This window comes from Carassius carassius, chromosome 23 (assembly GCF_963082965.1).
Source record: "Carassius carassius chromosome 23, fCarCar2.1, whole genome shotgun sequence".
In the NCBI taxonomy this organism is placed as follows: Eukaryota; Metazoa; Chordata; class Actinopteri; order Cypriniformes; family Cyprinidae; genus Carassius; species Carassius carassius.
In genome coordinates, this window is record NC_081777.1 from 9693 (window position 1) to 21687 (window position 11995).

Below are 11995 nucleotides of genomic sequence, written 5' to 3' on the forward strand. Positions count from 1 at the left end.
TATGTATCTAAATGTATATTTAAATATATAGATATATAATTTTTCCAATAAGACTTTTTTACATACCATAAATATATTGTGACAAGAGACAAATATCTGTTTTTTTTATTTCTATAAAACTTTGATTCATAACATGAAAATCTTTTTTTTTAAGACAGTAGTATGACAATTTAATTCTAACAAGAATGAAGACAAAACACAAAGTCATTTCTGAAATAGAGCACTTATCGTATTGCAAATAAATGAACGATTCGCACCATACATGATGCCCCAAAAACACTAAGTCCCACCCATACATTCGAAAATCAAGTAAGTGATCAACTCCATATCTCGGCACCTGGTGGCGCTAGACCGACGAAACCAAGTGCAATCGACTGGGGAGGGGCCAAGGAGTATGATAAACCACGTTTCAGCTCTCTAGCAGATACGGATCACAAGATATGGGGGGTCGATCAATTCAAAGGTGATCAATCTTCGCATTTATCCCTATAACCTAACCCTAACCTAACTCTAACCCTAACTCTAACCCTAACCCTAACCCTAACCCTAACTCTAACCTAACCCTAACCTAACCTAACCCTAACCCTAACTCTAACTCTAACTCTAACTCTAACCTAACCCTAACCCTAACCCTAACCCTAACCCTAACTCTAACCCTAACCCTAACCCTAACTCTAACCCTAACCTAACCCTAACCTAACCCTAACCCTAACCCTAACCCTAACCCTAACCCTAACCCTAACGCTTATAGGGCTATTGGTGGGATCGACCCTGTAACTCGGCTCCTGGTGGTGTTAGAGAGACGGGACCGCCCGCGATCCAAAGCCCGCCCCCCGACACCCTACCTGGGCCCGCTCTGGTCTCCGTGGGACCCACAAGGCCCCGGGTATAGGCACCGAACCATATGTGATGCCTCACTCGCGCCACTTGTGCCAAAACTCAACAGGGCTCATTTTGAAGTGGAACATGACAGAGACGCCGGACCACTTACGTCGCGATCGGGACGAGCCCCTCAAAGACCCTAAACCCCTAAAGACATGAGAACCTGTGAAAACCATATACATACATACACAAATATACATGCACATATGCATATACACATATGTATTATACATCAGTTAAGTGTGATTTATCAAGATGAGTTTATTTTTTATCAATGCTATTGTAAATACATTTAAATTCAAATAAAACTTTCTCCAGTTTAATTTAATTGTGCATTGATTCATTCATTTGTAAGAATCATTATTATCTTTATTATTATTTTATCTGTGTAAAAGCACGAGAAAAACCTACACACCAGTCTCCTCACCTTCAGGCATTTGCCCTAGAGTGAATATTTAAAAACAAAGTCATTTCTGAAATAAAATACTTATACATTTTCAAATAGAACAGAATAAAAATAATAAATTCAATCACAGTGGGGGAGTCTTCTTTGGTGTGACTGTAAATAATTTATTTTTTCGGTTGGTTTTCACAAAAAGAGGTAGTGAACACGTGAGAAATACATTGATAGATTTATATTATATATATTGTATATTCTGTTTATTAGATTCTACAAAAATACTACATATAAAAAGGATACTCGACAGTGCAGTACCTTTGTGTGACCACAAGATGTAGATGTCACATAACGTGTGAACCTGTTAAAATCATATACACGTGAAAAGGGAATGTTGTATATGTATGTATCTAAATGTATATTTAAATATATAGATATATAATTTTTCCAATAAGACTTTTTTACATACCATAAATATATTGTGACAAGAGACAAATATCTGTTTTTTTTATTTCTATAAAACTTTGATTCATAACATGAAAATCTTTTTTTTTAAGACAGTAGTATGACAATTTAATTCTAACAAGAATGAAGACAAAACACAAAGTCATTTCTGAAATAGAGCACTTATCGTATTGCAAATAAATGAACGATTCGCACCATACATGATGCCCCAAAAACACTAAGTCCCACCCATACATTCGAAAATCAAGTAAGTGATCAACTCCATATCTCGGCACCTGGTGGCGCTAGACCGACGAAACCAAGTGCAATCGACTGGGGAGGGGCCAAGGAGTATGATAAACCACGTTTCAGCTCTCTAGCAGATACGGATCACAAGATATGGGGGGTCGATCAATTCAAAGGTGATCAATCTTCGCATTTATCCCTATAACCTAACCCTAACCTAACTCTAACCCTAACTCTAACCCTAACCCTAACCCTAACCCTAACTCTAACCTAACCCTAACCTAACCTAACCCTAACCCTAACTCTAACTCTAACTCTAACTCTAACCTAACCCTAACCCTAACCCTAACCCTAACCCTAACTCTAACCCTAACCCTAACCCTAACTCTAACCCTAACCTAACCCTAACCTAACCCTAACCCTAACCCTAACCCTAACCCTAACCCTAACCCTAACGCTTATAGGGCTATTGGTGGGATCGACCCTGTAACTCGGCTCCTGGTGGTGTTAGAGAGACGGGACCGCCCGCGATCCAAAGCCCGCCCCCCGACACCCTACCTGGGCCCGCTCTGGTCTCCGTGGGACCCACAAGGCCCCGGGTATAGGCACCGAACCATATGTGATGCCTCACTCGCGCCACTTGTGCCAAAACTCAACAGGGCTCATTTTGAAGTGGAACATGACAGAGACGCCGGACCACTTACGTCGCGATCGGGACGAGCCCCTCAAAGACCCTAAACCCCTAAAGACATGAGAACCTGTGAAAACCATATACATACATACACAAATATACATGCACATATGCATATACACATATGTATTATACATCAGTTAAGTGTGATTTATCAAGATGAGTTTATTTTTTATCAATGCTATTGTAAATACATTTAAATTCAAATAAAACTTTCTCCAGTTTAATTTAATTGTGCATTGATTCATTCATTTGTAAGAATCATTATTATCTTTATTATTATTTTATCTGTGTAAAAGCACGAGAAAAACCTACACACCAGTCTCCTCACCTTCAGGCATTTGCCCTAGAGTGAATATTTAAAAACAAAGTCATTTCTGAAATAAAATACTTATACATTTTCAAATAGAACAGAATAAAAATAATAAATTCAATCACAGTGGGGGAGTCTTCTTTGGTGTGACTGTAAATAATTTATTTTTTCGGTTGGTTTTCACAAAAAGAGGTAGTGAACACGTGAGAAATACATTGATAGATTTATATTATATATATTGTATATTCTGTTTATTAGATTCTACAAAAATACTACATATAAAAAGGATACTCGACAGTGCAGTACCTTTGTGTGACCACAAGATGTAGATGTCACATAACGTGTGAACCTGTTAAAATCATATACACGTGAAAAGGGAATGTTGTATATGTATGTATCTAAATGTATATTTAAATATATAGATATATAATTTTTCCAATAAGACTTTTTTACATACCATAAATATATTGTGACAAGAGACAAATATCTGTTTTTTTTATTTCTATAAAACTTTGATTCATAACATGAAAATCTTTTTTTTTAAGACAGTAGTATGACAATTTAATTCTAACAAGAATGAAGACAAAACACAAAGTCATTTCTGAAATAGAGCACTTATCGTATTGCAAATAAATGAACGATTCGCACCATACATGATGCCCCAAAAACACTAAGTCCCACCCATACATTCGAAAATCAAGTAAGTGATCAACTCCATATCTCGGCACCTGGTGGCGCTAGACCGACGAAACCAAGTGCAATCGACTGGGGAGGGGCCAAGGAGTATGATAAACCACGTTTCAGCTCTCTAGCAGATACGGATCACAAGATATGGGGGGTCGATCAATTCAAAGGTGATCAATCTTCGCATTTATCCCTATAACCTAACCCTAACCTAACTCTAACCCTAACTCTAACCCTAACCCTAACCCTAACCCTAACTCTAACCTAACCCTAACCTAACCTAACCCTAACCCTAACTCTAACTCTAACTCTAACTCTAACCTAACCCTAACCCTAACCCTAACCCTAACCCTAACTCTAACCCTAACCCTAACCCTAACTCTAACCCTAACCTAACCCTAACCTAACCCTAACCCTAACCCTAACCCTAACCCTAACCCTAACCCTAACGCTTATAGGGCTATTGGTGGGATCGACCCTGTAACTCGGCTCCTGGTGGTGTTAGAGAGACGGGACCGCCCGCGATCCAAAGCCCGCCCCCCGACACCCTACCTGGGCCCGCTCTGGTCTCCGTGGGACCCACAAGGCCCCGGGTATAGGCACCGAACCATATGTGATGCCTCACTCGCGCCACTTGTGCCAAAACTCAACAGGGCTCATTTTGAAGTGGAACATGACAGAGACGCCGGACCACTTACGTCGCGATCGGGACGAGCCCCTCAAAGACCCTAAACCCCTAAAGACATGAGAACCTGTGAAAACCATATACATACATACACAAATATACATGCACATATGCATATACACATATGTATTATACATCAGTTAAGTGTGATTTATCAAGATGAGTTTATTTTTTATCAATGCTATTGTAAATACATTTAAATTCAAATAAAACTTTCTCCAGTTTAATTTAATTGTGCATTGATTCATTCATTTGTAAGAATCATTATTATCTTTATTATTATTTTATCTGTGTAAAAGCACGAGAAAAACCTACACACCAGTCTCCTCACCTTCAGGCATTTGCCCTAGAGTGAATATTTAAAAACAAAGTCATTTCTGAAATAAAATACTTATACATTTTCAAATAGAACAGAATAAAAATAATAAATTCAATCACAGTGGGGGAGTCTTCTTTGGTGTGACTGTAAATAATTTATTTTTTCGGTTGGTTTTCACAAAAAGAGGTAGTGAACACGTGAGAAATACATTGATAGATTTATATTATATATATTGTATATTCTGTTTATTAGATTCTACAAAAATACTACATATAAAAAGGATACTCGACAGTGCAGTACCTTTGTGTGACCACAAGATGTAGATGTCACATAACGTGTGAACCTGTTAAAATCATATACACGTGAAAAGGGAATGTTGTATATGTATGTATCTAAATGTATATTTAAATATATAGATATATAATTTTTCCAATAAGACTTTTTTACATACCATAAATATATTGTGACAAGAGACAAATATCTGTTTTTTTTATTTCTATAAAACTTTGATTCATAACATGAAAATCTTTTTTTTTAAGACAGTAGTATGACAATTTAATTCTAACAAGAATGAAGACAAAACACAAAGTCATTTCTGAAATAGAGCACTTATCGTATTGCAAATAAATGAACGATTCGCACCATACATGATGCCCCAAAAACACTAAGTCCCACCCATACATTCGAAAATCAAGTAAGTGATCAACTCCATATCTCGGCACCTGGTGGCGCTAGACCGACGAAACCAAGTGCAATCGACTGGGGAGGGGCCAAGGAGTATGATAAACCACGTTTCAGCTCTCTAGCAGATACGGATCACAAGATATGGGGGGTCGATCAATTCAAAGGTGATCAATCTTCGCATTTATCCCTATAACCTAACCCTAACCCTAACTCTAACCTAACCCTAACCCTAACCCTAACCCTAACCCTAACCCTAACCCTAACCCTAACCCTAACCCTAACCTAACCCTAACCCTAACTAACCCTAACCTAACTCTAACCTCTAACCCTAACCCTAACCTAACCCTAACCTAACCCTAACCTAACCCTAACCCTAACCCTAACTCTAACCTAACCTAACCTAACCCTAACTCTAACCTAACTCTAACCCTAACCCTAACCCTAACCCTAACCTAACCCTAACCCTAACCCTAACCTAACCCTAACCCTAACCCTAACCCTAACCCTAACTCTAACCCTAACCCTAACTCTAACTCTAACTCTAACCCTAACCCTAACCCTAACTCTAACCCTAACCCTAACCCTAACCCTAACCCTAACCCTAACCCTAACCCTAACCTAACTCTAACTCTAACCTAACCCTAACCCTAACCCTAACCCTAACTCTAACCCTAACCCTAAAACCACCCAAAACCTAACCAAACCACTCCAAAAACACTTGGGGACCCCCGAAAACCACTGGAAACCACTCACTAAGTCCAACCATTGACTAAGTCCAAAATTCCCTAAAAACACTAAGTCCAACCCCCACAAAAACACTAAGTGCAACCATATGACTAAGTCCAAAATTCCCAAAAAAGACTAAGTCCAACCATATGACTAAGTCCAAAATTCCCAAAAAACACTAAGTCCAACCCACCCAAAAACACTAAGTCCCACCCATACATTCGAAAATCAAGTAAGTGATCAACTCCATATCTCGGCACCTGGTGGCGCTAGACCGACGAAACCAAGTGCAATCGACTGGGGAGGGCCCAAGGAGTATAATAAACCACGTTTCAGCTCTCTAGCAGATACGGATCACAAGATATGGGGGGTCGATCAATTCAAAGGTGATCAATCTTCGCATTTATCCCTATAACCTAACCCTAACCCTAACCCTAACCCTAACCTAACCCTAACCCGTCCCTAACCCTACCCTTTCCACCCCAAGACACATCATTTTACCCCACCCATCCTAACCCTACCCATTCTACCCCTAATAAATTACATGGAGAATAACCCCACCGTCCCTAACCCTACCCTTTCCACCCCAAGACACATCATTTTACCCCACCCATCCTAACCCTACCCATTCTACCCCTAATAAATTACATGGAGAATAACCCCACCGTACCTAACCCTACCCTTTCCACCCCAAGACACATCATTTTACCCCACCCATCCTAACCCTACCCGTTCTACCCCTAATAAATTACATGGAGAAGTATTACCCATAAGTATTAATAATAACTATAAAAACCTTAATAAATAACACTTATTATTATTAAAAAAACAATACTCGTTCATACGTTTAAAAATCTCACTATCTGTGGTTCAACGATAAAAAGACCAAATATATGGGTGGTGCAGCGATGGGCCTAGGCCGTGGGGGCAGGCCTCGGCTGAGTCGGGAGAGCGGCCAGAAGGAGTATTGAAGGACTGCGCATTACCAGAGCTGGACTGTGCTTCAGCTCTTGGATTTTTTCTAATTCTAACTCTAACCCTAACCCTAAAACCACCCAAAACCTAACCAAACCACTCCAAAAACACTTGGGGACCCCCGAAAACCACTGGAAACCACTCAAAACCACTCAAAACCAACAAAGACCCCACCAAAACCACCCAAAACGTGACTAAGTCCAAAATTCCCAAAAAATACTAAGTCCAACCATATGACTAAGTCCAAAATTCCCAAAAAACACTAAGTCCAACCATTGACTAAGTCCAAAATTCCCCAAAAACACTAAGTCCAACCCCCACAAAAACACTAAGTCCCACCCATACATTCGAAAATCAAGTAAGTGATCAACTCCATATCTCGGCAACTGGTGGCGCTAGACCGACGAAACCAAGTGCAATCAACTGGGGAGGGCCCAAGGAGTATAATAAACCATGTTTCAGCTCTATAGCAGATACGGATCACAAGATATGGGGGGTCGATCAATTCAAAGGTGATCAATCTTCGCATTTATCCCTATAACCTAACCTAACCCTAACCCTAACCCTAACCTAACTCTAACCCTAACTCTAACCCTAACCCTAACCTCTACCTCTAACCTAACCCTAACCCTAACCCTAATCTAACCCTAACCTAACCTAACCCTAACCCTAACCCTAACCCTAACCTAACTCTAACTCTAACCTAACCCTAACCCTAACCCTAACCCTAACTCTAACCCTAACCCTAAAACCACCCAAAACCTAACCAAACCACTCCAAAAACACTTGGGGACCCCCGAAAACCACTGGAAACCACTCACTAAGTCCAACCATTGACTAAGTCCAAAATTCCCTAAAAACACTAAGTCCAACCCCCACAAAAACACTAAGTGCAACCATATGACTAAGTCCAAAATTCCCAAAAAAGACTAAGTCCAACCATATGACTAAGTCCAAAATTCCCAAAAAACACTAAGTCCAACCCACCCAAAAACACTAAGTCCCACCCATACATTCGAAAATCAAGTAAGTGATCAACTCCATATCTCGGCACCTGGTGGCGCTAGACCGACGAAACCAAGTGCAATCGACTGGGGAGGGCCCAAGGAGTATAATAAACCACGTTTCAGCTCTCTAGCAGATACGGATCACAAGATATGGGGGGTCGATCAATTCAAAGGTGATCAATCTTCGCATTTATCCCTATAACCTAACCCTAACCCTAACCCTAACCCTAACTCTAACCCTAACTCTAACCCTAACTAACTCTAACCCTAACCTAACTCTAATCTAACCCTAACCCTAACCTAACCCTAACGCATTTATCCCTATAACCTAACCCTAACTCTAACCCTAACACTCAAAACCAACACAGACCCCACCAAAACCACCCAAAACCTAACCAAACCACTCCAAAAACACTCAGGGACCCTCGAAAACCACTGGAAACCACTCAAAACCACCCAAAACCACTCAAAACCAACACAGACCCCACCAAAACCACCCAAAACCTGACCAAACCACTTCAAAAACATTCGGGGACCCTCGAAAACCACTGGAAACCACTCAAAACCAACACAGACCCCACCAAAACCACCCAAAACGTGACTAAGTCCAACCCCCACAAAAACACTAAGTCCAACCATATGACTAAGTCCAAAATTCCCAAAAAACACTAAGTCCAACCATATGACTAAGTCCAAAATTCCCAAAAAACACTAAGTCCAACCATATGACTAAGTCCAAAATTCCCAAAAAACACTAAGTCCAACCATATGACTAAGTCCAAATTTCCCAAAAAACACTAAGTCCAACCATATGACTAAGTCCAAAATTCCCAAAAAACACTAAGTCCAACCATATGACTAAGTCCAAAGTTCCCAAAAAACACTAAGTCCTACCCCCACAAAATAACTAAGTCCAACCATATGACTAAGTTCAACCCCCACAAAAACACTAAGTCCAACCATATGACTAAGTCCAAAATTCCCAAAAAACACTAAGTCCTACCCCCACAAAATAACTAAGTCCAACCATATGACTAAGTCCAACCCCCACAAAAACACTAAGACCAACCATATGACTAAGTCCAAAAATCCCAAAAAACACTAAGTCCAACCCCCACAAAAACACTAAGTCCAACCATATGACTAAGTCCAAAATTCCCAAAAAACACTAAGTCCCACCCCATTTAACCCACCCCCACCCCGCAACCGACCCTTACCCAAGTAAGGGTGCAGTACCATATCTCGGCCCCTGGTGGAGCTAGAGCGACGAAACCAAGTGCAATCGACTGGGCGTCCTCGAATTATTATACACACCAAATTTCAGACCTCTAGGTGCAAAACTTCAGGGGGTGCAATACCATATCTCAGCACCTGGTGGCGCTAGAGCTACCAAACTAAGTGCAAACGATCGGGCGCCCTCTAAATAGTATATATACCAAATTTCAGGCCCCTAGGACCTATAGAAACGAAGTGCACCCCACCCTATAGGGGGGTGCAATTTCGCATTTTACCCTATATACCTAACCCTAACCTAACCCTAACCCTAACCCTAACCCTAACCCTAACCCTAACCCTAACTCTAACCCTAACTCTAACCCTAACTAACTCTAACCCTAACCTAACCCTAACTCTAACTCTAATCTAACCCTAACCCTAACCTAACCCTAACGCATTTATCCCTATAACCTAACCCTAACTCTAACCCTAACACTCAAAACCAACACAGACCCCACCAAAACCACCCAAAACCTAACCAAACCACTCCAAAAACACTCAGGGACCCTCGAAAACCACTGGAAACCACTCAAAACCACCCAAAACCACTCAAAACCAACACAGACCCCACCAAAACCACCCAAAACCTGACCAAACCACTTCAAAAACATTCGGGGACCCTCGAAAACCACTGGAAACCACTCAAAACCAACACAGACCCCACCAAAACCACCCAAAACGTGACTAAGTCCAACCCCCACAAAAACACTAAGTCCAACCATATGACTAAGTCCAAAATTCCCAAAAAACACTAAGTCCAACCATATGACTAAGTCCAAAATTCCCAAAAAACACTAAGTCCAACCATATGACTAAGTCCAAAATTCCCAAAAAACACTAAGTCCAACCATATGACTAAGTCCAAATTTCCCAAAAAACACTAAGTCCAACCATATGACTAAGTCCAAAATTCCCAAAAAACACTAAGTCCAACCATATGACTAAGTCCAAAGTTCCCAAAAAACACTAAGTCCTACCCCCACAAAATAACTAAGTCCAACCATATGACTAAGTTCAACCCCCACAAAAACACTAAGTCCAACCATATGACTAAGTCCAAAATTCCCAAAAAACACTAAGTCCTACCCCCACAAAATAACTAAGTCCAACCATATGACTAAGTCCAACCCCCACAAAAACACTAAGACCAACCATATGACTAAGTCCAAAAATCCCAAAAAACACTAAGTCCAACCCCCACAAAAACACTAAGTCCAACCATATGACTAAGTCCAAAATTCCCAAAAAACACTAAGTCCCACCCCATTTAACCCACCCCCACCCCGCAACCGACCCTTACCCAAGTAAGGGTGCAGTACCATATCTCGGCCCCTGGTGGAGCTAGAGCGACGAAACCAAGTGCAATCGACTGGGCGTCCTCGAATTATTATACACACCAAATTTCAGACCTCTAGGTGCAAAACTTCAGGGGGTGCAATACCATATCTCAGCACCTGGTGGCGCTAGAGCTACCAAACTAAGTGCAAACGATCGGGCGCCCTCTAAATAGTATATATACCAAATTTCAGGCCCCTAGGACCTATAGAAACGAAGTGCACCCCACCCTATAGGGGGGTGCAATTTCGCATTTTACCCTATATACCTAACCCTTCTAACCCTAACTCTAACTCTAACCCTAACTCTAACCTAACTCTAACCCTCTAACCCTAATCTAACCCTAATCTAAACCCTAACTCTTTTTTCCTAACTCTAACCCTAACCCTAACCCTAACCCTAACTAACTCGGGGTATAAGAAGCTGCACACACAGCTCCCGAGTGAGAAGAGGAAAATAGATGATTTTTTGCTCCACCACATACATGGTGTTTAGAAATAAAAATTAAAAAAATTATATTGAGCCCTGAGAAGAAAAGATTTATTTTACACAAGTCATGCCTGAAGAAGACACAGAAAGCTGTCGAAACGTCGCGATAAAAGGCTTGTGTACTTGTATATAGTTTAAAATCTCCTCCCAAAAACCAACCCTAACCTTAACCACTTAGGCCCTGGGCAATAGAGCCCGGGACATTAGAGCCCTGATTGTTAGAGCCCTATACTGGGTGATGGGACACTCTGGTGTGTGCCAGTATGAAAGTGGAGCCTGCTTGGTGACCATGGGTGGGATGGACAGTGCAAAACCCAGTCCGATGCCCTTTGGGCATTGGGTCTGGGATCTATACTTAACTAACTCTAACTCTAACCCTAACCCTAACCCTAACCCTAACCCTAACCTAACCCTAACTCAAGAAAGGTGACTTCAAATGCTAAAAACAGCTATTTATCAGTGAAAAATTCCTGGGAAAAACAATATTGTCTTGCCAGACATATTTGTAGAAGCACAAGATGAGTCTAAGCTCAAAAATAATTTTGTATTGACCATCATATAAAAGTGTACGCAAAAACACAAAAATAGAAGGCCATTTGTAATATTGTATTTTTTAGAAGTTATCACATCCAACAGTTTTCCTTCTGTGAGGATAATATATAATTTTTTTTGTCATAACTTCTAGGATTGAGGTCTGGTAGAAGCGTGATGCCCCGGATTATTGTTTCCTGCTACCTCAAATCAGCTAGATTGAAGGAAATGTTCAAGAAAACCTCTTCAGTTGTGTACCTAAAGACCAGTGTACTTTCATGCACATTTTTCTGTTCCAACCGAGTGAAACAC